The sequence below is a fragment of the Anguilla rostrata genome, chromosome 7 (genome assembly GCF_018555375.3).
Source record: "Anguilla rostrata isolate EN2019 chromosome 7, ASM1855537v3, whole genome shotgun sequence".
NCBI lineage: Eukaryota > Metazoa > Chordata > Actinopteri > Anguilliformes > Anguillidae > Anguilla > Anguilla rostrata.
In genome coordinates, this window is record NC_057939.1 from 13,548,431 (window position 1) to 13,562,634 (window position 14,204).

The 14,204-nt window shown below is 40.8% G+C and overlaps 1 long non-coding RNA gene across 3 annotated transcripts in view; it reads left to right on the forward strand.

Annotated features, from left to right (window-relative positions):
- The first annotated feature begins 4 nt into the window (after nt 1–4).
- LOC135259067 (uncharacterized) overlaps nt 5–14,204 on the forward strand; it is a 42,580-nt gene continuing 28,380 nt past the window's right edge. For 2 of the 3 annotated variants that reach the window (XR_010331181.1, XR_010331183.1), the window contains exons 1-2: nt 5–250; nt 2,535–2,656. This is a non-coding gene — a long non-coding RNA (uncharacterized LOC135259067). Of the gene's footprint in view, nt 251–2,479; nt 2,657–14,204 lie in introns of all 3 variants that reach the window. The other variant, XR_010331182.1, reaches the window with a different exon arrangement.

The window sequence follows — 14,204 nt, forward strand, 5'->3', positions numbered from 1 at the left end:
GTCACGTAGAGGCTGAACGATGACAAGGGAAGTCTGCCCTTCCCTGTTTTATAGGGAGGAAGACAGTATCTGTGACTCTGTTAATGATTTTCGAATAATTTCTTGTTAAACAAGGCATACATTTCGGAAAGTTATTACTAAACTTGAGAGTTAAAATCTATTTTAAGGACGGTGGGGCATTTATCGTCCTGATTACCCAATTAGCAAGCAATGTAGGCTACGTTGCTTGCAAGCCGACCCCACAGCTCAGGTAACAGTGTCAGTTTGATTTTTTGTTGTTATGTACACTGAGCTCCGTAATGTTTGGGGAAAATACTTTTTTTCTTCTTGATTTGGCTCTGATTCTCAGCTTTTATTAAAGGGTATTTGTATACACATTGGTTTCATCATATAGACATAACGATAGCCCATCTCGTTTCAGGACAGCATAATGTTTTGGACAAATGGCTTCTCTGATGTTTCTGATTAGTCAGCTGTGTTCTGTTGTTTCCTTAGCACAGGTATGAGAGAACTTTCAGTATTGATTCTAGGCTTTTGATTGCCTGTTCTTGACATTTGTCAACATGAAGACCAGAGTTGTGCCAATGAAAGACAAGGAACGCATTATTATGAGTCTGAGAAAGCAGCAGGAGGTTTTCAAAGTCAAAAACTGGAAAATATTTGACTGGCCAAGTCATTCACCCAATCTGAATCCAATTGCACATGAATTTCATATACTGAAGAGAAACCTAAAGGCAACTAGCCCCCGAAACAAGCAGGAGCTCAAGATGGCTGCAATACTGGCCTGGCAGAACATCACCAGAGAAGATACTCAGCGCCTAGTGATTTCCATGGGTTACAGTCATTGAATGTAAACTAAAAAGGATATGTGGAAATTAAAGTCATCATGGTACTAACCATAATGTTCCAAACATTATGGTGCCCTGAAATTGGGGGCTATGTACAAAAAGTGCTGTAATTTCTACATGGTGAAACCAAAATGTGTACAAAATTCCCTTAAAAAAAGCTGAGAATGTGCACTTTACCCACATGTAAATTGTTTGATTACAAATCTTAAATTGTGGAGTCACAAACATTATAGATCTAAAGATGGCATAAATAAAATTGGTCTTGTGATCTTACAACAATTGACAGTGAGAGGAGACCATGTGTGGCATAGTGGTACCCATCTGGCATATAGCCTATGTATGAACATGCATTAACTTAGACTTTAAAACATCTATTCACAGGATACAGTTTCATTGTAATTTGTCTCATAGAAAACTGAAAAAAGCTTAGCATGACACAAAATAGTCTTATCAAGGCAAACACGTGATGGCATGATACAAACAATGAACATGAGGCTATGTGTTTGTGTACATAAAATGCAACCCCTGGAATAACGGTAATGCGGCTAGTTATCTGGTGTAAACACCCACGATACCAAGGGGCTGCTTGAGTACTTCAGTAAAAACGCAGTGCTTGTGAATTCTGCTTTTTGACAGACAGGTAATGAACTACAAATGTGTGCACTACATCAGCGGGCAGTTAGATGTGACCCTGAGACCCCTGGCCCTCTGAAAAAAGCCCAGTGTCACACAAGAGCTCAAGATATACAAATATCATCATACATGTGAACACATGCATGTGTTCTCAAGCTCATACATTGCACATGTACAAAGCACATGTATATATGCCTGATACACGTCAAGAAACGACACACACCAAACATTGAGCATACCAAAGAATATTTATTTCCTTTTTAAATTAACAATAAGGCCAAACGAACCTGAGGTGTAATTTAAAAACAAAACAAAACAAAAAAAAACAATGGTGTGTACAGGATTGGGAATGAGACCTACCTAGCAGGTCAGCTTTTTTGATTAATGATAATGGTTTATGTTTTATGAAAGTTATTGTTTTTATAATATACACTACAGCAGGCCAGGGTGCTCGGCAGGTGCTTGAGTGATTTGAAAATGCATGGATAATGATCCTGCCAAATATTATTGAAGAGTGTCCATCGGGCTCATATTGATCCAAGCTTATGAATGGAGGCAGGCATTTTAAAACAGAAGTACAGACATTTTGAACTTGGTCTAGCAAATGATACGGTTTCGGTGCCATAATGGTCTCCTACCGTTAAACATTTATAGCATGCACTGCAAGGGCGAAGTTATTTGTCCATACCTACATTTTCATGTACATACAACTATTCCAACTTAAAAGTACCAATAACCAAATATTTATTTTCAAAATATCAAATGCAATTATCTAATAGCTATAGCCACGCTACAGTATTTGCTGGTATCCATAATCATAATGCAGCTGTGTAGACAACCCTTGTGGCTCTGAAATTATTATTCCATCATTTCAGAACAGACTGACTCGACATCTGCTTTAAAAATCTGCTAAATTTGAAATGTGTGACAGGTTGCCTGAAACTGATAATGGCTGATGGTTTTAATAATCTCAATCTGAGGGGAGTCTTTCCCTGCAGGCAGTGCTTTCCTTGACAGCAGCACTCTTTGAGTCCCTGCTGACTTCTCACTCAGGGCTAGCAGAACTGTGGCTGTGGTGAGCGCCCCCAAGTTAAAGACTGGCCAGTCACTCATTCTGCCGAAGATGTCAAAGCTGATGCTAAATGGCTGTCTTTGAAAGAACGGAAAGAACAAAGGTCAGTGTCTCCTATTAATAAACAAAATAAATAAATAATGCTCAAACGTTCCCATTTCTAAATGTGAGCAGGTGTACTGTATATACCGCACTACTGATGCTTTTGCATTTTTGGCTGGACCGCAACAGTGGGGCCAGCCCTACAAACGCGAATGTCTGTGACAGAGTCGCCGAGTGATGAAATTACACCATTGGTCGCCGGTCCAGCCATATACTAGGTTTTGACCTGGTCTTGTTTTTACTGTAATCAGAAAATGTTAGTGAACCATAGATACTGTAGTGCTGTCTGGTTTTATGTTTTCACTGAAAAGGCTAGCCTAAAAGAGAAGACCAGTTTCTAGAAGGTTTCCGGTAAAACATTAGATGCCCTCTGGGGGAATATAACTCTCCATTTTGACTCAAAGTAGATGGTAAAGGTCATTCGTGTACCTATTTCATGTGGACCTAGCATTTTAGGAGCCATAACCAGCATTGCTTAGTCATTACATATAATGTATTTGTCGAAAGCCTCATAAAAATAGATCCTATCAGGGGTTACATGGGAAATACTATTGTGACCTCCACCTACGAGTTGAGGAGAGAGAGCCACTACTGGGATTGGAGGTCAGCCCCAATGATTGGCAGGTCTCAAAACACCATTGACAAATCACCCAAAAAAAACAGCTGGCAAAGATTGAAATAGCCTCTGAGGTCATTCCAACCCTCAAAGCAGGTGCAGTTTAAGTGGAAATGGATATACAGAACATACAAAAAACCCAGAGTGGCCACGGAATAATCAACGTGAGTAAATTGCCTTCGTTGTTTTCTTCAGCTGCGACAAAATGAAAAAAGAAAGGGTGCTCACCCTAAGATCCAGGAATGCGGCAGCCCTGCAATGCTTTGTGGGTCATTTGTTTGTGAGTCCTAAGTGATAAAGAATGGACTGATGCTACAAGGAATTGACGGGGAAGGGTAAACAGCCTTATAAGGCCGTTTCCCTTCTCCCTTTGTTAAAATGACCCTAAAAAGGATTACTGATAATCAACTTAGCGCATTTATTAATGAAAGCCAAACTAAAACACGTGTGTGGGTGTTGTTGGAGATATTAAGCCAATGAGAAGTTATAAATCTTGAGTGCCAGAGCATCTAGAGTCAAGGACAGACGTCCACGGTCCAGCCCACCCACATCCTGTTTCTAAACCACCTCTTCCACAGCCCTCCCACTGGCCTCCAGTACCCCCAGATGAAATATTGAAAATGACAAGGCAGCTTGTAGCACCATCATTGCATGAAATAAACACTCCTGAGGAAAAACCAATCTGCCCAAAGGCAAAAGGAGCTATAAAAATTGCCATTTGAAGGAAATGCAATCCTTCTTCTTCTGAGAATAAAGATGCAGGAAATTAGATTCCTTTGTCATCCGCCTTTTGAATCCCAGGAAACGTGTGCAGCCTAGTTTACCCCCATTACGGAGCCTGTAAGGATAGCACAGATAGTCTGCAGGAATATGGAGCTGAACTGGATTGAGTACATACTCTTCTGCTCCCTTAAGAGCTGTCTTGGCAAAGCTAAAATTGAATCATTCCTTCCTGTCCCATAGGCAGCCATTTAAAAAAATGTCATCCAAATCCGTCCATAACATAGACCCTCCAGCCCCCCCAAAACAGTTTCCATGCCAGGCACACTGATGTGTTGTGCATGCTCAACCTTTGCCCTCATTGGACAGCTGCGGGAGCACATTTAGCTCTCTCATTCACTTAAATTTAAGTTGATGGGTTTTCGTTCGTAATCAAATGAATAGGCGTTGCTCTTAAAGGTTACAGCTGCATAACTTTACGAGGGCCATTTCAGTTTCTTAATCGAGCAGCAGGGAGATCATTACTGTGGTGGCTGCCTGCTGTCACCTGATGTTGAGTCACATCATGCTGTTACAGTCTCACAGCTAATACTGTGACGTCTAATCCCCCCCCACCCCCCAAAAAAAGAAACATATTTTTAAGTATAATTATATATATAATCGTCTTTATTTGGATGTCTAATGTTATGCACTTGCTGAAGTGCAAAGGCCACTCTGATTGTAGAGTTTGCAGCTGCAGAGTAACATGGCATATGGAGCGGCAACCATCTCTAGGCACCAGTATGCTCATAACAAAGTAGGACATGCTGGTGCCTGCTTTTGGTCTCTAGATGGTATATAGATCCTGATCCGCGAGGTGTGTCCTGCAAACAGAATAATGCATATTTCCCAATAGATGTGACGATATGGCACTTTCATATATCATTTTTATGTGGCAAAACAATGGCCCTATTTTCCATAATACCAAACACCAACCTGAGTCGTTTTCCAAAAAAATGTTTTTTTTAAAGGGCTAATAAACATACACCATGTCTTAATTCTCCAATTTTCATCTCATATTTCACATGTTGCCTTGACTGTAATCACCTACATGCAAAGATGGCAGGCACCTCTTAGATTTAGTGTAAGTGTTTTCCAAGATGATGACAGAAATTCCCCTCACCTAATCAGCTTTCCTCAACCATGTCTTCCATTCCAGCATGGCGATCCGTTTCCATTGTGTCCGCCTAATTAAAAGTGAAAGAGTACAGCGTTACAGTGGAGCCTGCACCATGGCGTATCTGACACACAGTGTGTCGAGGTGGAAAAGGCTTCTGTGTGCACCCGGGGGTGGTGCCTTATAATTGGGTCAATTTCTCTTTATCACAGTACCCAAGCTCCTGCCTGTCACTTTCAGGGAAATCAAAAGTCATTCTCCAATCTTCCCCTTCCATTCGCTCCAACTCTTGGGATGCCTCCAGATGTTTCCAGACAGCGCTGGTCTTGGTCAGCTGCTCAGGTCAACTTAAGCCCTCTACCAAGCCCTTGGTCAGCTGTAGACAATCCCTGCCCTTTGCTGCCTGTCAGATAGCTCGGTTGACAGGTAATCTCTGCTGCCTCTCTAGAAGTAATGCTTTTAAGTCAGTCCAGTGAGGCGGTTGTCAGATATAATGGACCTGTGATTAGTGGTCTGGGCCGCAACGGGTAACAGTTCCTGACAATGTGCACAGTCGGGGTATCTCAAGGCAGGCTGTGGACATATTGTCCCACCCTGCCTCATATCTTTTGGAACTTTTTTGTCAGAACCCATGGCCCCTGAGTGGCCCAAATGCACCCCCCCCCCCCCCCCAAAAAAAAAAAGAAACATTAAGGAGACTTTTGTTGATTGATTTTTTCCTCTTGCAAATGTGTATTGTAAAATTGTTATTTTAAACCCTTGAGTTCCCATGAAACAACTCTTGGCTCCTTGCCAACAATGGCTTGCACATACTCTCTAAATTAAATTGTGGGGAAGTGTGTGTGTGCACAATTCTTTTCAGACTTTCAAACTATTTTAACAGATATTGAATATGCACTCAATCAAAAAAAAAAGTGAGGAGGAACCTGAAATTACAACTTGATAGAGAAAATAAATAATGACAGAAGTGGGTAGCATCTGGTCTTGTTGCTTTACAATTTTGAAAGTTTTGATTACAGTTTATTAGATTTTTGCCTCAGAGATACTTTTTAAAGATAGAATAAATAAATATTGAAAAAGAATATTATTATTGAAGTGGATAGCAACACACAGTATGCATTGTGAGGAAAGATTTGTTATGAAGGTCCAACAGTGACATTCCATGCGATCCATTTCTTCACCACAGGCACTCCAAGCAGTGTTAAACACTGCATTGTTGGGTGAATGACGTGTTGCTTGCTTTAAAGTTCCAAACACCAGGCTTACATTTGCTTAATTTAGGCAGAGTTGAATATTGGTCCAAATGCCTTTTGAGTCATTTTGGTACTCTCGCTAGTTTTTCATGGCATTTGGCTGTGTAAGAATGTGTTTTATAGCAAGCTTTACATGTCATGTTCCATCTGGGCAACAAAATAACACTATATACCACAGCAGTTGTTGACTATTCTGCATGGTAATTTATGTGATTTATTCCTGCAAAGTTATGTGTGCGTTGCAGCCTTATGGTTATTTTTCTTGTCTCTTTTGTGCTATGGGGCTTTAAAATCCATAACCAAGTACGGTGCAATCCTGTTTAGCACCTGAAACACTCTCTGGAGCTGTTGATAGCTCAGCAGGCCTGAGGCATTGCTGGTCCAGGGCTCTACAGCTCTAGTCCTCACACCCTTGCTCACACTGTCAAGGTGATCCTGCAGTCCGCAGCCTGTCAGCCGAACATCTTCCCCAGCATGCTGGTTTGCTCAGTGTCCATGAAATTGCCTAAAATAAACTGCAGGCTATATGCACCCCGTGGAGAGAATTTGAAGGTCCTTTTTGGTTCCTCGGGGACAATAAGAACAGAGAAAACAGTGGCCAAACCAAAAAGTGGCTACTTCAGCTCAGAAGCAAGCATTGTGGAATTCCCTGTGGCAGTCAGACAGATCTCCACGGCTGTAGTCTTTCATATTCTGAGAGCTTCCCTGGTGCTGAATTGGTGTATTTTGAGTAAGAGTAGAGTTGTTGTAGAGTTGGTAACTGCTCTTACTGGCTCCAGCATCTGGCTCCCTCTTGGGGTCAGCCAAGTGGTACTGCAGCTTCAGAGGGGCGAACGAGAGGGAACTGGGTGCACTGGGAATAGGGGTGGATTAGTTAATGAGTGATTCAGTTATGTGAAGTGTGACCTGGTGTGTGAATGATTGACTGCTGTGCTGTGAAGAGATGGTCTGGTGGCTCGTTGAACAAATGACTGGATTAATGAGTGAGATTGGGTGGGTGAGTCAGGAGAACTGAGATGTACTTAGTCTTTTAAATATCTAATGCAGAGTCCAATCCAGATTCACAAAGGCCAAAATATATTGAAAAGAATATAACTACAGCAAAAAAACAATAAAAAACAGGAAGTACAGAACATTATGTAAATAACCACGAAGCTGTGAAACGGTGATAAAAAGTGTGGACAAACAGCAGCACTTGATTTAGAATACATATAGTTCCTCGCTTCGCCCTTAAGAACATTCCTCCAGCATACTAATGAGCTAAATAAAGATGCATGCACCACTTGCACTGGAAGCTTATGCTTGGTGCCATGATGCACTCTGAAGTCTGATATGTTATCCTGAGCATGTCAGTTCCAGCTGTGAGCAGAGTGATGAACAACCATAGTATTACACAGGTAGAGAGGGATACAGCCAATCGTGTATTCCCCAGCTTCGTGTACAACAACGACTCTGATTGTGTGAGTGGTGTGGTTCTCTGGTGCTATGACCGCAGCTCAGCTGCTGAAGTGCAGGATGAAAAGAGGTGCAGCCTGTCGGCACATGGTATTGAGGAGAATGCATGCATGGCTTCGCTCTCCAAATTTGACTGAGGATGTTGCAGTGGTGGCATGATCCTGAAAATAGACTTGGCCATTCCAGATTGTATGAAGTGTGAATATAGGGTGACAAAGGCACAAAAGGGCATCTTCCAATTCCATCATTCACCATTTTTGGCTGGAGCACAACAGCGGGGCCAGCACTACAAACGCGAATGTCTGTGACTGAGTGACTGAGTGACCGAGTGAAGTTACACCATTGGTCAGCCGGACCACGTGTGTTAGGTCCAGCCATATACTAGGTTTTAACCTGGTCTTATTTTCCTATGAGCATACTCATATTTTCTCCTCATAATATATGACCAATGAACAGAAACACAGCTTGGTGTGCTTCACATTGAAAATCTGTCTCTGTAATTGCCTAATTATCTCTCTTGTTATGGATATCCTCAAGGGCTGTGACTAAAAACAGAGCATCCATGGCAGCATGGACAGCACCATGATTTCCTATGACATAGCAGGAATCTTCTAGATATGGGAATACAGAGAACAGAAGAAAAGGAGAGTCCCAACTAGAGCAGCAGAAGGAACATTTTGTCCCGTAATGGATCATTCACTCCTATCATGAGCCCCTTCTTTACCCTGACAGTGGCCTGTAGCAGCATTTAGTGGATGTGATTGCTGATAGTAAGTGACAAGTTATTTGGCTCAAATAATGCATGAGCAATGTGCACTGCAAGCTGTAATTTTCATGGGTGGATGTCTCTCCCCTTCTTATTTGTTTCCATAACATTTTACCCATTTTTCTCAAGAAGAAAAACTCAAGATACCCCCCTCATAAGAAATGTTTTTTATTGAGTCGATAATTTAAACTACAATGCAAAGACAATCATAGATAAATCACTAATCACATTGTATGTACATTTTTACTTCAAAATATAGCATTTGAGATTTTTGTGCAAAACTGTTCTTTAAACAGGGGACTATGGCATAGAATCAGACATTGTATATGCTGCTTTTAGTCACACTAGGGTTTAGCCAATGTTATGGGTGACACCTGACAGTAATAATCATTTACCTCATTTCTATTATTGGATAAACAGAATGAAAATATTTGTTCCTCCAGAAATTAAATCCACCCCACAAGATTTCATGCAGTGAGTTAAACAGAAGAGTATGAGAGGATTAACAGCACATGTTCAGAAGCTTTTCAGTCCAGGGGGAATAAAAATCTTCCAATTTCTTCCTGAAAGTTTAAGCAAATGGTGAGAGAGTGTGAGCGAGCGAGAGAGAACAGGGTGGATAAGATAAATTGAATAAACATTTCTGCTCACTTCAGCATGGCTTTATGCTGCATAAGATTAGGTGTACGTGCTCTGAAAAAATAATTTAACAGTGGAATCAAAAAGCAAGAAAAAAAAAACAGCATATCAGTATGAACGTTCAAAGCTCGTTTATTTCTGCTGAAGTCATTATACTGCAGCTCTGTGCCCTCAGTGACATCACTGTGAAGCACTGAAGCACGTTGCAAACAATTGAACAGTGATCAATCTGGCCAGGAAATTTCCTTTTCTTTTGAAAAGTCTATCCATTTAAAGTAATCAACACTGTCATAAATACGACTAGCAAAGTTTATGAGTTCCCTTAGGCAACTGGGTCCTGATTTCTACCTACTCAAACTGCTCCAGAGGTTGTGGCTTCATTCCTGAAATGGCCTCCACCTGAAACAAGGTGGCCCTTGTGGTCATGAAACAAGAAAAGGAAAACAAACCAATCCTTTATAATCAAAGTGAAAGCACACCTACATAAAAAAACATAAAGTCTGTAAATTCAACTAAGATACAACAAAGAAGCATAAGTATGGTAGTTATTATACATAAGCATAAGTATAATAACCATATACGTATAAATAGATATGATTATTTCTTCAAATATTATTTTTATTAATTATTATTTTAAAAAAATCCTTATAGCCATATAAATAGATAAACCTTACCTGCTGGAGCATTCAGCTGCCATTTTTTTAGGGATCAGCGACAGAAAGGGAAGCAGATGGTAGCCCGACCACAGTGGAAAACCCTTTTCATTATAAGTTGACTGTGAGGCAGAATGTCTGTATGTTATGGAATAATGATGATTTATGCAGAGAAGAGCATTTCTTGTCTCACCTCTTCATTTTCCTTCTTCATGCACCACACACCACCTTAACATTAGATTAGCTTCTGAATGGGCTACTTGTCTTACCATGTAAAGCATATTTAGCAACATTTTCAGACAAGCAGAACTTCATTCAGTCACAAATGCATACCATAAATAACATCTTTATTATTTGCCATTTATTATATATTTTCATCTTTGCTTTCAGCATTCAAAGGTGACCCCTGCTAGTATAAGTATTCACTCTGCTGTCTATAAGAAATGAAGGGAGTTTAGAGCATACAAGCGATAAAAGGCAATTATCGCAAGATATGAAGCATTCATATTGACAAAAAAACAGAAAATGAGTCAGACCTGTGAGAATTGCATCTCATTAGATGTGAATGTTCTGTTCTGAATGCCCTACACTGAAGTAAAGTGAAAGCAATGTACAGAGATGATGTGAAACTATTCTGCTGATTATTCACATGTGTGTGTTTGCCTGGTTTCAGTGTCTAGAGACAGGAGAAACTTGGTTTGCGAGGGTTGTGTGTGTGTGTTTGTGTGTGGTGATGGGGTTGCATTTCTGCAGTATTAATCCAACCTACTGGACATATTGCAGAGTCTCTCGTTTGTGTGTGTGTGTGTGTGTGTGTGTGTGTGCGCGCGCGCGTGCGTGTGTGTATGTGTGTGTGTGTGTGTGATGGGGGTTGCATCTCTGCTGTATTAATCTATGTACCCAACTGCAACCGACTGGACATATTGCAGAGTCTCTTGTGTGTATGTGCACGTGTATGTGTGTGTGCTTGTACATGCGTGTGTATGTGTGTGTGCATGTACGTGTGTGTGAGAGTGAGTGTGTGTGTGCGTGTGTATGTATGTGTGTGTGTGCATGTGTCTGTGTGTGTGTGTGCACGCGTGTGTATGTGTGTGTGTTTGTGTGTGCATGTGTGTGTGTGTGTGTGATGGGGGTTGCATCTCTGTTATATTAATCCATGTACCCAACTGCAACCAAGTGGACATATTGCAGAGTCTCTCAGGTTAATCGCCAGCTGCTAAGAGACTATGGCAGATGGAGGAGGCAAAGCCCAGCGTATAGGTTATGCTAAATTAAATTAATTTAAGACAAGCTCATTAGAACTCATGTGGTCACTTGGGAACCATGCTGGAAGTCTCTCAGCCAAAACAGACCAGACCAGAACAAATATGTACCATACAACCAGTGGTAGTGGTAGTAAGATGCATCAGTGATTTTATTTTGAAGAATGCTAGTTTTAAGTTCCTCGTTATTGTTTGCTTATCTTATTTCATATCCCTGAGGGTTACAGTTAGACACCACGGCCTGAATGTGTGTCAGCTATACATACATAGCTATACACTGTCAGATGTTCAGGATGTGACCCATAGAAGAAGTCCTTTTACTTTTCTGGTGGACTGCAGAAGTGAAAAGAAGGAGGAGGCATGCTTCAGATGCAGGCCCTAATTTGCCCCCTCCTGAACTGACAGCTGATGTCACAGTAATGGACCAAGCTTATAAATGCAAATGGTCATTCAGGATATGTGTACAAAATATCTGACTGAGAGGAGTCTTAATTCATATCAGTCATTTTGTTCTTCCAAATCCAACTTAATCCTGTCCAATTGTTTTGCACACTGCTGTAAATAATGTCCAATGCCATTTAAAAGTCAATGGCATGAATAGGCTTAATAATATAATTTTGTGACATTGTGGTATCAGGTAGATGTATGATTCATACTTGTTTGGTTTATTTTAGCAATGGCTCTTTAACAATCACATGTTAAAATGGCACAATGTCTTCCTGGATTTGCATTTTTCCCCTTCTACTTCCATAGCAGCTGTAACTCTCAGCTACGAAGCCTGTGTGTGTGTGTCTGTGTGTGTGTGTGTGTGTGTGTCTGTGAGTATGTGTGTATGCATGCATATATGTGTGTGTGTGTGTTTGATACATTACGGTGCTCATTTGCATGATTTTAATTACCTGTTTGGTGATGGAACTGTGATTCTGCCCCAGGTGTGTATCTACTCGCCTGTTTTTCCTCAGTATTCCACCGTTCCTCGCTGAATGACTCAGATTGGCCCCCGTAAACACCTCAGAGATTACAGCAACTTAGATCTTTAGAGCTCTTCTTTTTTTAATGATGTATTTTGCTGAGTCCTGTTTTATTTAATGGAGCTGGGGGGTGGGGGTGCAGGAATCAAGGTTATTTTATTTTATGCGGCGCTGACAGATTTTTTAAATGTACTTTTCTTCCACCACTTAGTTCGTATCAAAACTGCTTCCTTGACTTGAGATATTCTGAAAATAAGCTAGATAGCAATTATGGGTCTAAAAATGAACAGCATGGTAAACTCACAGCCAGGAACAGGACACTAGAACAGATATGAAAGAATGAAGTACTGACCAGGTTTGATAGCGTAAAACACATGAAAATACATGTACCCGTATTCATGCACAGTGTTTTTGGCAATAAAATATTTTTCCTCTCAGGAATTTTCCATCCCCTTCATACTGACGAGGATGCTCTGGTCTCCTCACCCACCTGCCTGTAATCTGTAATTGCATAAGGAGAATAATTCAGATCTCTCCGCTTAAAATGCACCGATTAGAGAAATCACTTAATGGACCAAGAGCTTAGCATTAATCATCATTTAGATACAATCCAAATCCAAAATGCTTCCTGTCTCTTGTCCTATTTATTTTTATTTAAATTGCGGGCCCTTCTCTGCATTTCTTTGGCTTTTTGAGTGCTGGAATGGAGTGCTATTTACCGGATTCATAATGGTTGAACAAAGTGAAACTAAGATGAAGCGCCATCTCTCCACCCGAATGCAAAGCAGGGCCATTCCGTTTTCAGTGTTCCTTCACGCCATCCATCACATGGTTAGAGAGAGAGCGGGAGACCAGGAGAAACAAGCTTCCCTCCCCTCCTTCCAGATGAAACCAAAACCCATTTCATCTGGTCCCATGCTTGTCATGATACATATCTGAAGTTGTTCATACTGTGGAATGTGCACTTCTATTCTTGGAAAGGTGTTTAGCGTGCTGCGTATCTATGGAAAGGTTTATGGTGTATACTTTTTATAGTCTATGGAAAGACAGAAAAAGTATATTGTTCCACTGTAAAGGTTCATAATACAGTACCTCTGGAAAGGTGCATATTTTATATTACCGCTGGTAGAATGCATAGTGTGTATTATATCTCCAGAGAGGTGTATGATGCACATTCTAGCAGCTACTGATACTAAAGGTGTCCTCTGCACAGGTGGCATTCTGATTACATTTCGCAAAAGCACTGCAATATTGAAATAACCCCAATGGTTAATGTTTGTGGTGCCCAATTTCGTGAGGAGGACATCACCAACTATCTGCAAAAACAACGTGCCCTTGCTGAAAAGCTAGCAATAGTGCATGGCGCAGTGCCTTCCCTCCCTCCCTCCCAACTGTCACTGCTAGTGACACTCGCGGTGGTCACAGAACATATGTGTGATGGATCAGAAGGTAGGCTTACCGTTGGCCAGCGAGAATTAAATAGCTTTCAAGCTTAGATATGTGGAATTAAAGCCTTTCTTTATTCGAGAGTAATGAGTTTGAGACTGCTGTTGAGTCTAATATTACTGTACAGTAGCTCAGTGTTACAATGTTATTACACATGGAATAATCTACAGGTTTAATTATACGATGGTAAACCTAGCTTATGTTGCTTTCTTCCATGTTGTCAGGTAGTCTAATGTTACTGCACTGGGCAACCTGCTCTAACCAGCAATGAGGAATGGTTTACATATGAGGTGTCTTACGGATATGAATATTAATGAGTGCAGATACACGCCCACCCGATCCTTATCTGCAGAACAGGTCACATGACATTACATTACATTACATTTATATCACAGAGCGACATACAAAAAGTGCATACTGATGGTTATTGAACAGCTACAAAACACCAGTCCGATAAGGTACAATTCTCATTATGTATCAGTTACCCATAGCCATGAACATCAAGTCAGTTCACGCAGTAAGCATAGGCTAGGTCAGAAAGTTATGACGAGTGAAACTAGAATGAGGCATAACAACAAGATATGATAAAGCTACAACAAAGATAATGATACA